The sequence below is a fragment of the Vigna unguiculata genome, chromosome 10 (genome assembly GCF_037176805.1).
Source record: "Vigna unguiculata cultivar grain cowpea cultivar isolate G323 ecotype 2 chromosome 10, ASM3717680v1, whole genome shotgun sequence".
In the NCBI taxonomy this organism is placed as follows: Eukaryota; Viridiplantae; Streptophyta; class Magnoliopsida; order Fabales; family Fabaceae; genus Vigna; species Vigna unguiculata.
In genome coordinates, this window is record NC_140801.1 from 37,231,718 (window position 1) to 37,248,183 (window position 16,466).

Below are 16,466 nucleotides of genomic sequence, written 5' to 3' on the forward strand. Positions count from 1 at the left end.
TAAGTTCTCTAGTTTCTTTTCCAAGAGTGAGCCAAATGTTATGCCCTTCATTTCTTGCAATTACTATGTGAAGAAAGGTCGTGTTCTTAAGAATTGCTATGCTAGAAAGTATGATGTACCTAAGAGATTTATGAAATGGATCCCAAAAGGATCTAGAAAGCCATAACCATGTTGAACCCAAACTATCAAAGGGTACCATGTAATACTATGTTGTTTTGTAGGTCATAAAACAGGAAAAAAAGGATCTATGATACCTAGATAGTGGCTGCTCAAGTCATATGATAGGAGATAAGACCAACTTTGCAAAGTTAGAATTGAAAGGGGAATGATTTGTAACCTATGGAGACAACAACAAAGGAAGAATCCTTGGAAATGGAGTCATAGGCAATGAATCCTCTTTCAACATCAAGAATATGCTGCTGGTAGAAGGGCTAAAACATAATGTGATAAGTATTAGTAAATTATGTGACAAAGTCTTTAAAGTGATGTTTGAACCAAATAATTGTTTTATATATGATGCATATGGTAGTATTGTTTTGATTGGAAAAAGAGTCAACAATATATATTTACTATATATGTATCATGCATCATTTAGCATCCATTGTTTTCTTAAAAAAGAGGATGACACTTGGTTATGGCATAGGAGACTTTGTCATATACACATGCAGCATTTTAATCGACTAAATAGAAAATAGTTGGTTGAAGGACTACCAAAACTCAAGTTTGAGAAGGATAGAGTGTGTTAAGCATGTCAAAGAGGAAAACAGACCAAGGTCTCTTTTAAACCCAAAAATGTTGTTTCAACTGAAAGACTTTTAGAGATGCTTCACATGGATCTATTTGATCCATCTCGAACCATGAGCCTTGGTGGCAATCTTTATGGATTAGTCATAGTTGATGATTTCTATAGGTACACATGGACTATGTTCTTAGCTACCAAAAATGACACTTTTCATGCTTTTAAAAGACTTGCCAAGATGCTAAAATGAAAAGAGTTCCAAGATAGTGTCTATTCGAAGTGACCATGGTGGGGAATTTCAAAATGAAAGGTCTGAACACTTTTGCGAAAAGCATGGCATTAAGCACAATTTTTTTGCACCAAGAACCCTACAACAAAATGGTGTTGTTGAAAGGAAAAACAGGTCACTTGAGGAACTAGCTAGAACTATGTTAAATGAGAATTCACTACTTAAGTATTTTTGGGCTGATGTAGTCAACGCTGCTTGCTATGTTTTAAATAGAGTGTTGATTAGGCCAATTTTGAAGAAAACACCCTATGAACTTTTCAAGAAAACACCTAAAACTATTTGGATGTAAGTGTATCATTTTAAACAATGGCAAAGAAAGTCTTGGCAAATTTGATGCAAAAGCAGATGAAGGTGTTTTTTTAGTCTATGCTATACAATGTCATGCATATAGAGTCTATAATAAGATATTGATGATTGTTGAAGAGTCTATGCATGTTGTATTTGATGAAACTAACCCAAAATTGCAAGATCATGTGCCTAAGATTGCAGATGAATAAGATTCAGTGCAGGAAAAGTAAACTGCTGCAGAACGGGAATCTGTTGCAGGAAATCAGTCAGTTGAAAAGGAAATTCAGTCGACTGGAAAAGCTGCAGACAACAACTTACCCAAGGAGTGGATTGAACCCAAGGGATTATCAAAGGACAACATAATTGGTGACATAGAACAGGGAGTATCCACTAAACGCAAGCTTGCATTCTTTCAACATGTTGCATTTGTTTCTCAAATTGAACCTAAGAATGTGAATGATGCATTATGTGATAGTAATTGGGTTGTTGTTATGCAAGATGAACTTAATCAATTCACTAGGAATGATGTGTGGTCTCTTGTTCCTAAAACTGATGCAATGAATGGGATTGGTACAAAATGGGTGTTTAGGAATAAAATGGATGAAAATGGTAACATTGTTAGAAATAAGGCTAGGCTAGTTGCTAAAGGTTATAATCAAGAGGAAGGTATTGGTTTTGATGAAAATATACACTTGTAGCTAGGCTAGAAGCTGTGACATTATTGTTAGCATATGCATGCATGTGTAATTTCAAACTTCCTCAAATGGATGTGAAAAGTGCATTCTTGAATGGTTTCTTAAATGAAGAAGTGTATGTATCACAACCCACTGGCTTTGAAGATCACCTCTATCCTAATCATGTTTTTCGAATTGAAAAAGGCTTTATATTGTTTGAAACAATCACCATGACAGTGGTATGAGAGGTTAAACAACTTTCTTTTATCTAAAGGATATGCTACAGGTGCGGTTGATAAAACATTTTTAATTAGAAAACATGCAAGTGATGTAATACTTGTTCAAGTATATGTACATGATATAATCTTTGGATCAAATAATAACTCCATGTGTGAAGAGTTTGTTGCAGCTATGCAGCGAGAATTTGAGATGTCTATGATGGGTGAGCTAACCTACTTCCTAGGGCTGCAAGTGAAGTAACCAAGCATGGGACATTTTTAAGCCAGTCAAAATACTGTTTTGATCTACTGAAAAAGTTCAAAATGGAGGATTATAAAGAGGCTGCCACTCCAATTACTACAAACTACCTTATGGATGCAAATGAAGCTGGAAAACAAGTTGATTCAACCAAATATAGAGGGTCAATTGGTTCCTTGCTATATCTAACTACTAGTAGGCCAAATATACAATTTGGTGTTTGCTTGTGTGCTAGGTTTCAATCCAATCCAAACGAATCACACTTCAAAGCTGCACAAAGGATTCTCAAGTATCTAAAAGGAACAACTAATGTTGGATTATGGTATCCTAATGAATCTAACATTGTTCTTAGTGGTTTTTCATATTCTGACTATGCAAGGTGCAAATTGGATAGGAAAAGCACAGGTGGTACATGCCATCTACTTGAAATGGAAGGTCTCGTGGGGCATCTTCTTCTTCTTGCAATAGTTGGGTTCACCGAACTTGCAATTCATGCCATGGTAGTTCTAGGATTTCAGGCTCACCCCTAATTTGTGATTGTAGAGACATTGCATTGGTGCGCACAGCTAGAACTACAAAGAACTTGGGTAAACAACTTTGGGGTTGTGCGAACTTTAAGGTTTGTTTCTCAGTGTTGGACTTTCAGTTTTGAAATTTATGGTATTTGAATGTGTTTCATGTTGTTTTTTTGTTTTGCAGAGACAACATGAAGATGTGATGAGGTGTAAATTTTTCAAATGGTGCTACTCGTGAAGTAGGTGTTGCAGGTGGTTGACTTGGTGGTGGTTCACTTAGTGTTGGTTGAGTTGGTTGTGGTGTTGCAGTTTTAGTGGGATGTTCTTCACATCCATGTATAGGAAGTGTTGGACAATTATTCCTTTTGTTCCCAAGTGCGTGACAAACTGAACATCTCTTTCTATGGCCACCTGGCTCATTTGGGTTTTATCTTTCTTCAGTTCCCAAGCTTCCACCCTTCTCTTCTTGGTTGGTCTCTTTGGCAACCTTCTTTTACGTGGTGGTAGGACATCAGGGAAGGCAGTTGTTTCCCATAAAAGGTGACCATTGACAGGCAAAACTATGGAGTTGTATATCTCTTTATATGTTGTATGTCTGAACCAATAGGGAATGTAATCTTCTGCCTTTAAGTTGAGGAAGTTCATGGTAGCAATTGCATGGCAACATGGGATCCCACTAATAAGCCATTTCCTATAGCTGCATTCTTGGCTTTCTATGTTAACAGTGTACTTGTCTCCAACTAGTGACACATGCCTAACTTCAAACAATTTTTGACCTGACCAACTGCACTAGGAATAGGACCAAATTGAAAATACTTAAGTAATAATAGGACCACATGAGTGTACCTTGGTATCCAATACTTTTTTTTTTCAAATTCTTTTGACAATTTGGTTCGTATCTTAGGGCAAATTTCACCCTCGTACTTCTACACCTTGGATATGTTTTTAGACCACCTCTTCATAATATATAAACGAATCTCTTCCAGCATTGTGATGATTGGCTTGGACCTTGCATCTACAATAACAATGTTGAAGGCTTCACTCATGTTGTTTACAAACGTGTCACACTTGGCTTGCACGGTAAACCTAGACCTGCACCAATATCTGGAGAAACAAATTTGTTAGTTGTTAACAAAAAATGTGATTTAATGTAATAGTGAATATGGATGACTAACCTTGGTGGAATTGTTATTAGGTATTTAAAGGCCTCCTCGTTCACTTCTTTAATACTATGCATTTCTCTTTCCCATGCTTTAGGGTGTGTGCTGGTTGCAGCCTTCCACATCAAGGTTTTCGTTTGCTTGCTTCCAAACTTTTTCTGAAATTATTGTATAGATGGCGCATAAAAATCTCTGTTCAACGCCAGGCAATAGCTCTTGTATGGTAGGAAGCAATCACTGTGTATGTACAAGTGTGTTAGTACTAATATTAAAGAATTATAAGTACAATTAACATAAATAAAATGAACATAAATTACCTTTTGTTGGTCGGACATAAATGTGCAGAACCTACATATATCAGGACCTTCTAGGTCCTCAACCAACAACTCCAAGAACTAGCTCCATGTGTCTTTGTTATCAACTTCAACTATTGCATAGGCTATAGGAAGCATATGGTCATTTGCGTCACGACCTACTACAATTAATAGCTCACCCCCATATTGGCCTTTCAAGAAACATTCATCAAGTCGTGTGATGGGTCGACAACTTACAAAATTGTCCTTGCATGCCTTTAGACAAGTGTAAAAGCGCATGAAAATCTTCTTATCATTAACATCTTCCACTTTAACTTTCACTGTGGACTCAGGGTTTGATCTAATCAACTCATGAGCATAATCATAAATCATTCTATACTGATCTTTAAAAGATCCTTCAACCACCTTTGCTGCCAATTGCTTTGCCCTATGAGCCATAGAAACTATCACCTTTGTATTTCATTTCCTTGCAGCTTTATTACGAATATCCACCAGTTTCAAGTTAGGATTTTCTATTAATATGTTGTCTAAGGTTTGACTCAACCATTTCGAATTCATCAAATTGATACTAAATTCGTTGTTGCACCTATGACGGTCTTGTACTTTTCTCAGCTGCCATGTTTGACATGAAACCATAAATCCATAATAAAGGAACCAATCACACTTGCCTGGCGCCCCTAAACATCTCACCCTCACTCTTTCCTTGTCATTTTTCTCAAACTTCAAGTTCCTCCCAGCATGAACAACATATGTTCTTACACCATCAACAAATTGCGCCTTATCCACGAAAGTTGTCCCCACTTCCCACTTATAATCAGCCATTGATTTGGGTTTCTTAAATGTCCCAAAAAAACCACAACTGCTAATCTTATCATGCTCTTCTGACTCCCAACCCTTCTGACAGTCCTCTATCTCTAGTTTTAGCTTCGTCACTACCATCATGAACCCTTTCGTTATTATCATCATTGTCTTCATTATCATGGTTTTGTTCACTTGGACCAACTTCAACTAACTCCAAACCTTCAATAGATTTTTCTTTACCATAATCAACATTTATTTCTAAATCAACTACGCCTTCAGTCCCTCCATTACCACAACCCTAGTCGTACCCATCACTATCTCTTAAAGAGTCTGCATCAGAATCAATCCAACTTTCAACTTCAACATCAGTATCTATCTCCTTTTCATCATCACCTTCAGCCATATCAACCAACCCAGTCTCAGCTTCTGGATTACCAACACCTACACCCACATCCTCACTTCCATCCTTAGCTTCTGAATTTCCAATACCTACACCCACATCCTTAACTCCTACTTCAGCTTCTGAATTTCCCATACCTGAACGTGTATCCTCAACTCCTACTTCTTCTTCCAAATTTTTAAATCCTTCACCCACATCCTAAGCTACTACTTTTGGTTCCAAATGTCCAATACCTTCACCCACATCCTTAACTACAATTTCAGGATCAGACCTTCTTAAACTATCAACCATTTCACCTTCCTTCGATCCAATTATAGTGTCTTAGTTCATTACATCTTCACGTGGAGTAGACCTTACTACAATCTCAGTACCTACTACATCAAATTCACTAACAACATGGCTGCTTTCACCACTCTCTAAAGGTCTCACAACATCTCCTTCAGATTCCACTATATTATCCTCTACTTGGGCTTCTTCAACTCCATACACAACAAACATGTGCGCATTTTTCCATAATGCCTTGCAATATGAAGCATATTAAGTGCACCCCTGTCATCATCCAAGGGGTGCAACAACATCTCAACACAATAACACAACCCATTTATACTATGATATCCCATTTCCCTAAGAGACCATAATATTTCGAAATAACTCCATCGGTCAGGATCGCATGACCAATGAGTAGTTTTCCCACCAACATACTTACACCACTCATTTTCGGCAAAGTAACCACGGTGGTGGACCACAACTTTAAACCTTTCATCAGACTTTGGAAAGACCAAAAAGCAAAAAAAGTCTGCGCATTATAAACAATATTTAAATGGGGAACAAAGACTCAATCTACAACCGAAAAATCGACAACCAACCATGAAACCCACCCCAGAAAGCGACAACATAAACAATTTAAAATGGTGGGTCACCAGCGAAAACAACAAATAATGCACCAGCGAAAACAACAACTACAAATTAAAATAATCCACCAAATGCATAAACAAAACTAACAAAACCCTAAACCAAAACAATAATACAGACCCTACCTCCGCGATGAACAGCTTCAAACCTCCACAAAAAAATCTTCAAAGATTAGCTTCAATCTTTGATGGCAGCAATTGCTCTGAAATCCCCAATTCCACGAAAAATCCCTAAAGCCAATTCTACCAAATATAAAACCTAAACTCTTTAATTAAAATTAAATGGACAACACAGTAAAATAACAGACACGTCATTTAACAATGCTCCACATCACATAAATGAACCACATTAGCCACTATTTCGTTGACTATTTAGACAGAGTTAAGGAAAAGGATTTAATTGAATGAAATTAACGAAAGGTAGGACCAAATTGAAAACAATTTCAAAAAGTAGGACCAAAGTGAAAAAACTAGACCAAAACAATGACCAAATGACTATTTAAGCCTAATTTATATTACTATTATTACTATTATTATTTTAATAATAATTTCTATTTTATTATTAAAAAAGATAATAAAAATTAATTATATAATATATATATATATATATATATATATATATATATAAGTATGATAAAATATGTACATATACATATTTTATTCTATATTAAACTTTTTTTTTTTCAAATCTTCACACCAATGTGAAGAAAGTTTTCAAACATATGTTGTCTTGTTTTTTTTCATCTTATATAGATTTTCGAAATTTGTTTGTAGATCTGTCTTCGCTTAAATTTTGTCATTAAAACCAAACACAACGTAAATTATAAAATAATAAGTAGGGGTGTCAAAGACCAGCTCAACCTGACTTACTTTTAGGTGAGTTAGAAATTTTGTAACCTGGTGTGACCTACCACGAGTTAGTGGGTTGACAGACTTACGATTTTTTTTTTTGCAATTTATTTTATATATTTATTGTATTATAATGAGAGTGAATTGACTTAATTTATTTTTTATAATAGTGGAATCAATTCACCTAATTCTCAAAATATTATTATAAAGATAATAGTTAAAGATCAAAGTATCAACATATATAACTTGACAAACAAATTAATTAAACATTCAAACTATTCAAATATTTTTTAGCAATATTCTAGCATTTAAAAATATGAAATTGTGAATCTATATAATTATAAGTAGTAAATAATTACAACAAAAAATTAAAAAAAAAATTGTAAAAATATATTGGTGGGTTAAGTGGGGTCAACCCACCCTTAACCCGGCTCAAACCCGTTTAGCCTATAGGTTAAGTGAATCGAGTTTAGGTTAACCCACTTTTAGAAAAACTGAATTTTTTGAACCCAATCTGATTCAAACTCGTAGTGAGGAAAGTTAACCCCGATCTCATTTTAATATCTCTAATAAGAAGTAATATAAAATAATATCCATAAATTGATGGAAGCAGTTAAAATTTATTTATATTTTCCTCTATCAATTTTTTTTCAGTTAAATATCTTTTTATCTTTAATTATCTTGAAAAGTTGTATTTTGTCTTTAAATTAAATATATATCTATTTCGTCTTCGGACTTTTGGATTATGATATAAGTTTCAAGTACTATTATTGTTTGAAATCTTAATTTATTCCAATATATATATTGAGTTGACCCAAAAGCATATCTCGTTTTTACTCAGCAATGTCGCAAAACAGTAATTCATTATCTCATCGGAGTTTCGAAGTCCTACTCATATGTATTAGTCACAAATTCTTGTTTGGAAGAGATTTTATAAACGTGGGAGATGGTGAAGAGAAGGAGATGATAGAAGTTAGAAGATTGCAGATAATAGAGGGAGATGATACAAGTTGAAAGATAGAAATGAAGAGAAAGATGATACAATGTTAACATGTAGTCTTTTTCCAAAAAATGTTAATATTAATCTAACAAAATAGACCAGGTTAAATATTTTAAATAAAATAAATATAAAATTAAAAAAATTAAAAAATTACATCAAATCTCCCCGAATGTTTAGAACAAAATCTTAATTAAAATTTATGAAACATATTCTACATGCCTACGATACATAAACAAAATAAATATATAATTCAATTTAAAAATAACACAAAGTTTAAAAGAAAATTGAAAACGAAAATCATTTTTTTTTTTTTGGGTACATTGAAATGGTAATGAGTATTATATTATATATGGAAGATGGTTTTAGAATAAGGTAGGGTCGCTTTCAGCGAAAATGTTGAAGAATGTGCCTCAGGCAACGTGAGACGAGTCTGAACATCAGAACATGTACTGCGTGGAAGCCTACAAATGCTAAGATCAAAAGTCACACTTCACAGTTCCGAGGTAACCCTACGAATCAGTGACAACTTCTTCCCTTTCTTCTTTTGTAAACACAAATGTCATAGCTCCAACGTGAATATTGTCAATATTATTAGGGAAAGTCCTTTTTATTCTAAATAAAGTCACGTCACTATTGAAAACAATATGCAAAAGTTGATGTGATGAGAGATGCTAGAAGTAAAAGTTTAAGTTCTGATTTGATTTCAAAAGAAAATATATTCTCATTTCTTTTTATTTTTTCTAATCCAAATTTCATTTTCGTGTATCTCTTATCTTTTCTACTTTTGTTGCTTTTTTACTCCTTCGATCTACACAAAAAGCTAAAAGTTAGAGTGTAAGAGAATTAACTTTCATCTAAGTATTATAGGACATCAAATTTTTGACTCGATTTAATGTTAGTGATTTTCTTGAAGGACCTTTTTCTATTAAATATCTACACTTATTGTTTATAAATATTTGTTCAAGCAAAAAGAATAAAAATTTCTATTAACTAGACTATTATGGCTTTCTCTTTACATTTCAGTGTCTTTTTATCTTTTACTCCTTCAATCTCCTAAATTATTAGGTTTTTAAAACCTTCAACCCCATTTAACTTCAATACTTGGTTTTAAATGTTTCTTCTTTATTATACAATTTCTCACCTTTTACCAAAATGTTTCTTAGAAGATTAATGATTGCATTAGAAATAGACTTGCTAATCCAATCAACATTGAGTTTTCTGGCCCACTCGACATTAGACCTACCACCACACAACCCCCTTAGCCTTAGCCTAATAAAGTATAAGGCTAAAAATATCTTATCCAAAATGATAACCCAATTAACATTGGGCCTACTACCAAAAGTCCCCTTAAGCCTTAGCGTAATAGAGTGTAAGACTAAAATTAGGGGCTAAGTGTTCAAATACATCTAGATACCTTTCCTTAACTTGTGCTAAGCTAGAATTTCAAAATAGAACAAAATATCAAGCTCAAAATGCAAAAAGCCAAGAGCTATTATTATCTCTAGTAAAGTCAAAACTTGAAAAATCTTGGTGTCTTATGATTCTAGCTTGCATACTTGAGTGTTTCATGAGTTTGGAAAATTAGTTCCATCAACCATTGACCCTAATCTTCTTTGGTATATGCATGATTGCTAGGTCTTTTTGATTTGCATGCTCAAATTACTTTCCATAGAGTCTTAATTCCATGCTTTTAAAGTGTTAGTCTTGTTGTCAGTTTTGTTACATTGTTTTCCTTCTTTAGAGTTTAACTTTACATTACTTTCCATAGAGTCTTCATTCCATGTTTTTTGTTGTGTTAGTCTTGTTGTTAGTTTGTCACATTGTTTTCCTTCTTTAGAGTTTAACTTTCTTGTTTGTTAGTGTTTTTCTTGCTTGTCTTTAGGCTTCTTAGGTTTGTTATTGAAGTTTTCCTTTTCTTGAAATTCTTGAGTATGAATGTCATGACCTATTTCTTCCATTTGAGCTTCATAGTTTTTGAAAATTAAAATCTAGAGGAGTTTACACTCTTTTAGAAGAGCTTGAGTGCTAGCCTAGTATTATTTGCTTGGGAGAGTGATCTAAACACTTGGGGTGGCTGCTATTTTGACCATTTTGGTCTCGAGATTTTGAATTTTCCCACCCATTCTTCTTCTTTGGTCTCGGTTTGAGCTTATTTTATAGGGAACGATTGATTTGAATGACACCATTATGGAAAAGGAATCACCATTGAATTATTCGCTAGCAATGCACAATCCTTGGTGCATCAACACAACCAAGAAACAACCTTGGTGAATTTGATTCAGGAAATGGAAATGACTAGGAAGGAAACCTTTAAAAAAATGAGAGAAGACAAGAGGCAAATTGAGCTTAGAATCTAAGAGCACATTCAAAGGCTAGGCGAAGAAGGGGATCCTTATCTGAGGCATCCTATGGTGGAGGAAGAAGGAGGTGCCACCATGATGATGATGGAAGGCACAACTCTCTACCAAAGAGGGACAACCACCTCTCATCAAAAGTCTCAAGTTCAAAGGACACATTGATCCCAACATCTCCTTGGAGTGGGTGTAAAATATGGACCATGTAAGATCCGAGAAATTTAATTAATTAATTAATAAATGCAGGTATTGAGAACCTTTAATACAATAAATGCTAGCTTGTATAACGTGGAATAGTAATAGCTCAAATGGTTGAGAGTACTTGATTGTATTGAAAGGATTTGGGTTTGAGTCCTATGGATGCCATTTATGTGTGTTTTTTATTCGTGCGTTATTTGATAATATAATTGTGCATGATGAGTGATACTATAATCCTAGAATTATAGGATTTCATGGTTGTGCAATTGCTTTGAGATTTCATGGTTGTGTGTTCAAACCTTGGCCTATGCAAAATAACTTTCTTTTGCTAAAATCATTTTTTGCATGAATGTGACCGGCCAGAAACCCTAGCTATTTTGGAGGCAGCTAGGACGGCTGGAAAATCATGCTTGAATTGTCACCGAATACTCCTTAAACCCACTTTAATAGAATTTTCGTTTTGCTACCATTAAGTCAAATTAGAGCATAATTAAGAGCTCCATTAAGGGTGAGAGAGAGTGTCATTGAGGCTGCCATTGAAGCATAGTGTGAGGAGAGAAATCTAAGAGAAATTATAGTGTTGTGGTGAGGGAAGGGAATGGCTGAACTGTGGAAGAACAAGGAAGGTTTTGGGAATCAAAAAGGCTAGCTAAGTTTTGCAAGTGGAAGCAATAATACCAGGTTAGGGGAGCTGACTTATGTGTTTATGTTCAATTGTATATGATTTGATGTTGCATGATCACTATGTGTATTTCTCTTTTTGTCAAATTTCGTAACTGTGCACATTTCTGGAAATTTTCCCAGAAACCACCTGGTGGTCTTGAAGACCCACCAGGCGACATATGTTCCTGAACCCAATTTTCTGGGTTTTGAGGATGAACCACCTAGTGGCTATGTTCTTCCCACCAGGCGACGCGAGTTGGATTACCAGTTCATTGTTTTGGGTGGTTCTTTTTATGCCTATGAGGCTTAAATTGACTATATGTGTACAATTGCATGGACTGTTGATGTGATTGAGGCCATATAATTGTTTTATATGAAATTGGTGTGGATTGTGATCTAATTGGGGGTTAGGGTTCATGATGGGATTGGGGATGAATAAAATGTGATATTTGTTTATGATTATGATATGTTTGATAGAAATAATTCTAAATTGAATAAGCATGAACCCTATGTGATGTTTGAACCTTAAAATTATGCTAAAACGCATGCTGGAATTGTTGATTTGGGGTTTAGGATTCGTACAGGTGCAGGACAATCTAGGCAAAACCCATATTTGTATGCATTGTCTGGTGGCACATGAACTACTGCCAAGTGACACATTAGTGTAGATGGGTATTTTTTTGTTTTGTATTGTGCGTCCTTGGATGTGTAATTGAAATTATTATGTATAAAAATGTTGAATTGGCATAGGGGTTTGGAAAGGGAACATAGGCATGTAATGGAATTAAATAAATGCAAGGTTATGTAATGATTGAGATTACCAAAATGCCAAGTAATGTTTATCTTGATTGAGATGTGGTACATTGTTTAAGGATTGCTATGATGTGTAAATTGTGATAATTGTGTGAGAATCAGTGTGGTATGTTTCATTGGTAAAAGTATGAGGAGTATGGTTTTGGCAAGGTTTGGGTTGAGTTCAACTATGTATTCATGATGTGTATGTGTGTTAAATTGCAATCCATACATGTGTTTACGAATGATAATTATAATTGTGCCAATCTATTGTGTGTTGTGTGATTAGGGTTCATTAGAACCTGTGCAAAAGTGCCAAAAACCAGTAGAATTGCGCTACTGCTATAGCGTCTAGTGACGCATGACGAGCCACCAAGCAGTAGTGATCCTCTACAGTGGTAGTAGCCACTAGACTTGTGTAGCGCCTGGCAGAAGGGGTTATCCCGCCAGGCGGAAGCAAATTGGTAGAGGTCCTGGAAGGCGCGTGGCGGCGTGAAGTGCCCGCTAGTCAGTCTAAGCGCAAGTTTGCCTAATGATGGAGTGAGTGGCGCCAGGCGGTTCTAGGTGGAGAGTTGTACTGCGTAGAGAGTTCTATATAGCTTTGGATGGAGGTCTTGATAAGATACTTTGCTAGGGTCTCAGTTACGAGTGCAACTTGTATTGGGGTAACACGTGACCACTCGAGGTTGTAGCCTCGTGGTTTTTGAAGTCTAGTGGAGTGTGCGAGATCATGGCTCATACGGATGGGTTTGGAAGATTACCCTCCTCTGTGTTATCCAACGAGTTTAGTAGTCTTAGGACAAATATAAATTGCGGTTTGTATTGTGGAACTCCATTTAGTGTCGCGGATTGTGGTAGTGACAAATGTATTCCCGCGTGTGACTATTAGGTGGTGACTTGTAGTCGGAGGGACGAGTAGACACTTGTGGCAATAAAGATCGATCAATGTAATCATCAAAGGGTGTAGAATCAAGAGGAGTCCAACGTGAGATTTGGAAGTCAAGGATTAAGGATTAGGGTTCTTACAAGGGTCATGGGTTTGAAATTGTAGTATTAATTTATATTGTCTTTCCTTTTATTTGAGCTCACCCTATATGTGTGTGTTTGGTGATGATCATGTAACTTGTTACATGGAAGCAGATGTTGATGTAGGTGAGCTCGTGGATACTTAGTGCCGGAGAGGGGGCCAGCTTGGGGACTTTTTCATGGATTTTACTTTCTACAGTTATTTTTTTATGAAGTTGTAATCTGGATGTTTTAGTTAGTTTTGGATTTGGTTATGTGTGGACAAATTAAATTGAGGTTTTAAACATTTTGGCGCATATAATAAATTTTAAATTGCCCACGTTTTGGGAAAGTATTTTATTAATAAATGTTGTTTATTAATATTTTTATAAATTTTAATTTTAAATAAGTAATTTTCAGCTAAGACGTTACAAACCAAATTTTTCTTATGTATTTAATTGGAAATCAAGAGCAAGTTGATTTAGTGGTAATAGGATTTGAGGATCATGCCAAAATTTGTGGCATAAAGTTAGTAAGAACAATGATCAAGGGCCACCCGCGGCTTCTTGGAGAGACATTAAAACTCTTATGCTTGCTAGATTTTGTCTTTCTTACTATAGGAAGGAACTGTTTTTCGAGCTCCAAAGGCTTCACCAAGGTCGAATGTGTGTGAATAAGTACTTTAAAGAATTATAGTCTTAAAGGCTTGGGGTTGGAATAGAAGAAACTAACAGAGAAGATAAATAGGTTTGTGAACGATATTAGGAGAGGCATACAAGACCAACTAGAGTTGTATGAGTGCTCCACTCTAGAAAATGTTTGACAACTTGCTTGAAAGATTGAAAATCAATTAAAAAGAAAAAGTGGGGCAAAGAAAAGTTACTCACCCAACCACAACTATAGTCACTCAAGGAAGGCAAAAAGATAAAGGGAAACATGATAAATCTCCTTCTAAGTCTCACCAAGAACCAGCAAATAAGTCACTACGTGATCACACTCACCATTCCACTTAAATGTTTTAGGTGTTTAAGGTATAAGAAAATTTCTTTGAATTTCCGAACCAAGAGAACCATGAGCTTTAACAAGAGTAAAATGATGTAGAGATTGAACATTCATCTCCCCCTTTTCCTTCAAAAGAAGAATCTTCTTCCTCTAATGAAAATAAAACTTGTGAGGGAGGCCATATGGTAGTGAGGCGCATGATATGACGAGTTCAAAAGGAACTTTAGTCCACTTGAAGAGAAAACATTTTTCAAAAAAAGTGTTGCATTATCAAAATGGTTTGCTATTTAATTATTGATGGTGGAAGTAGTGCAAATGTGGCTAGCAATGTTAGCACAAATTGTTTCATGATTTGGTGCTTGAATATTTGATGAAGATGTATGAAGCCATTGCATTGGAATGTGTTGTAACCATGATAAAGTGATGAAGGAGTGAAGACTTGATGATTCATGTGTTGATCAAGCTTGAAGTGTGTGCTGAATTTGAGGTTCATTGAAGAACACAAAGCTTAGGGTCTAATTGGTGTCTTTTAACCTGTTGAATTAGTTTTTAACAGGTTAAATGGTTTACTACAATAGTTTATTTCTTACATATTCAATCCGTTGATTTATTTTTTAATCGGCTGATTTCACTTAAGTGAAATCAATAGATTGAATGAAAAAGCAATGTATTGAATTTGTTAACAGATTGACTATATTTTCTGTTTTTCTAGAGAAAGAAGACTTACCATTTTAAGCACCAAATCATAATGAATTATTTGGAAAAATCTCTCTCTAGATCATACATAAGTGCAGCCTTTGATGATTGATCTTTGATATTTCTTGGAGCAATTTCTCTTGTTTTAGGAACTCAAAGAAAGAGGTTTTGATGGTCATGGAGAGCCTTCATTCAGGTTTGAACTTTCTCAAGTTTCTAAGCATTACCTAGTGGTTTTCCAGGTCTACAAGTGTGATCTGATTGTGCTTGTTGAGATTGTTGTGGGATTCAAGAGTCTTGGTTTTTAATTTTGCTTATTTTGAAAGTGTAATCTTGTGGATTGTAAAAACCTTTTGAAATAGTGCAAGTCGGGCTTGGGTTGCCTTGGAAAACTGCATGTAGTTAAGATTTGAGTGAAACAGTATAAAAACTTTGTGTCCTTATGCTTATATATATCCCTTCTCCTTTGATTTGTGCTTTAAAGTTTTAAGAATTGTGATTTATACAATCTTTTAACTATTCTTGTGTGTTCTAGAACGATCTGAAGCTTGGTTCATATTTGTATTGCTTATTTGAATCAATCTTGATAAGTCTTTCATGTTGTTTTTGGTTTAAACTATTGTTAACTGTTTAATGAAATTAGCCTATTGTCCCTATTTTTAATCGATGAAAAGTGTGCAGTCCATTAGCAATTGCATCTTCATTTTGTGGTTGATGTGATTCAATTTAAAGGTGTTTTAAGCTTTCAAAATTAATCAAAGTTTTTAATAAGGCAATTCAACCCCACCTCTTGGCATATTACCCATTTCAATACACATAAGCACAAGGTTGGTGGAAAAGGTTAGCCTTGAAACCATTCCTCATGCTAAGCCCTACAAGCTTACTTGGATAAGTGAGGAGGGAGAAATAAATGTCAATAAATAAGTTCTAATTAACTTCTCTATAGGAGGCTACAAAGATGAGGTCCTATGTGATGTTGTTCCCATGGAAGCCACACATATCTTACTAAGCCAATTTGATAAACACACTTTACTAAGCCACACATATCTTACATAGGTGTTTGATGAAGATTAATGAAGATCCACTTGAAGATTAAGTTTTACTGTGTTAAATCTGAAAATAACATGTTAAATGTAATGTCTTAGTTTTATATCTTGTTGGTAGGCTATATGACATAGGTTAGATGTTTTGTGTGCCTTAGTGTGTTCCTTTTAATATGTTAAAATTGGTTTTAACAGGTTAAAAGGCTTGTTGTACATAGTTTCTGGTATGAATGCATTCAGTCAGTTGAATTATTTTTCAATCAATTGCTTTCACATAAGTCAAGTGAAATCAGCTG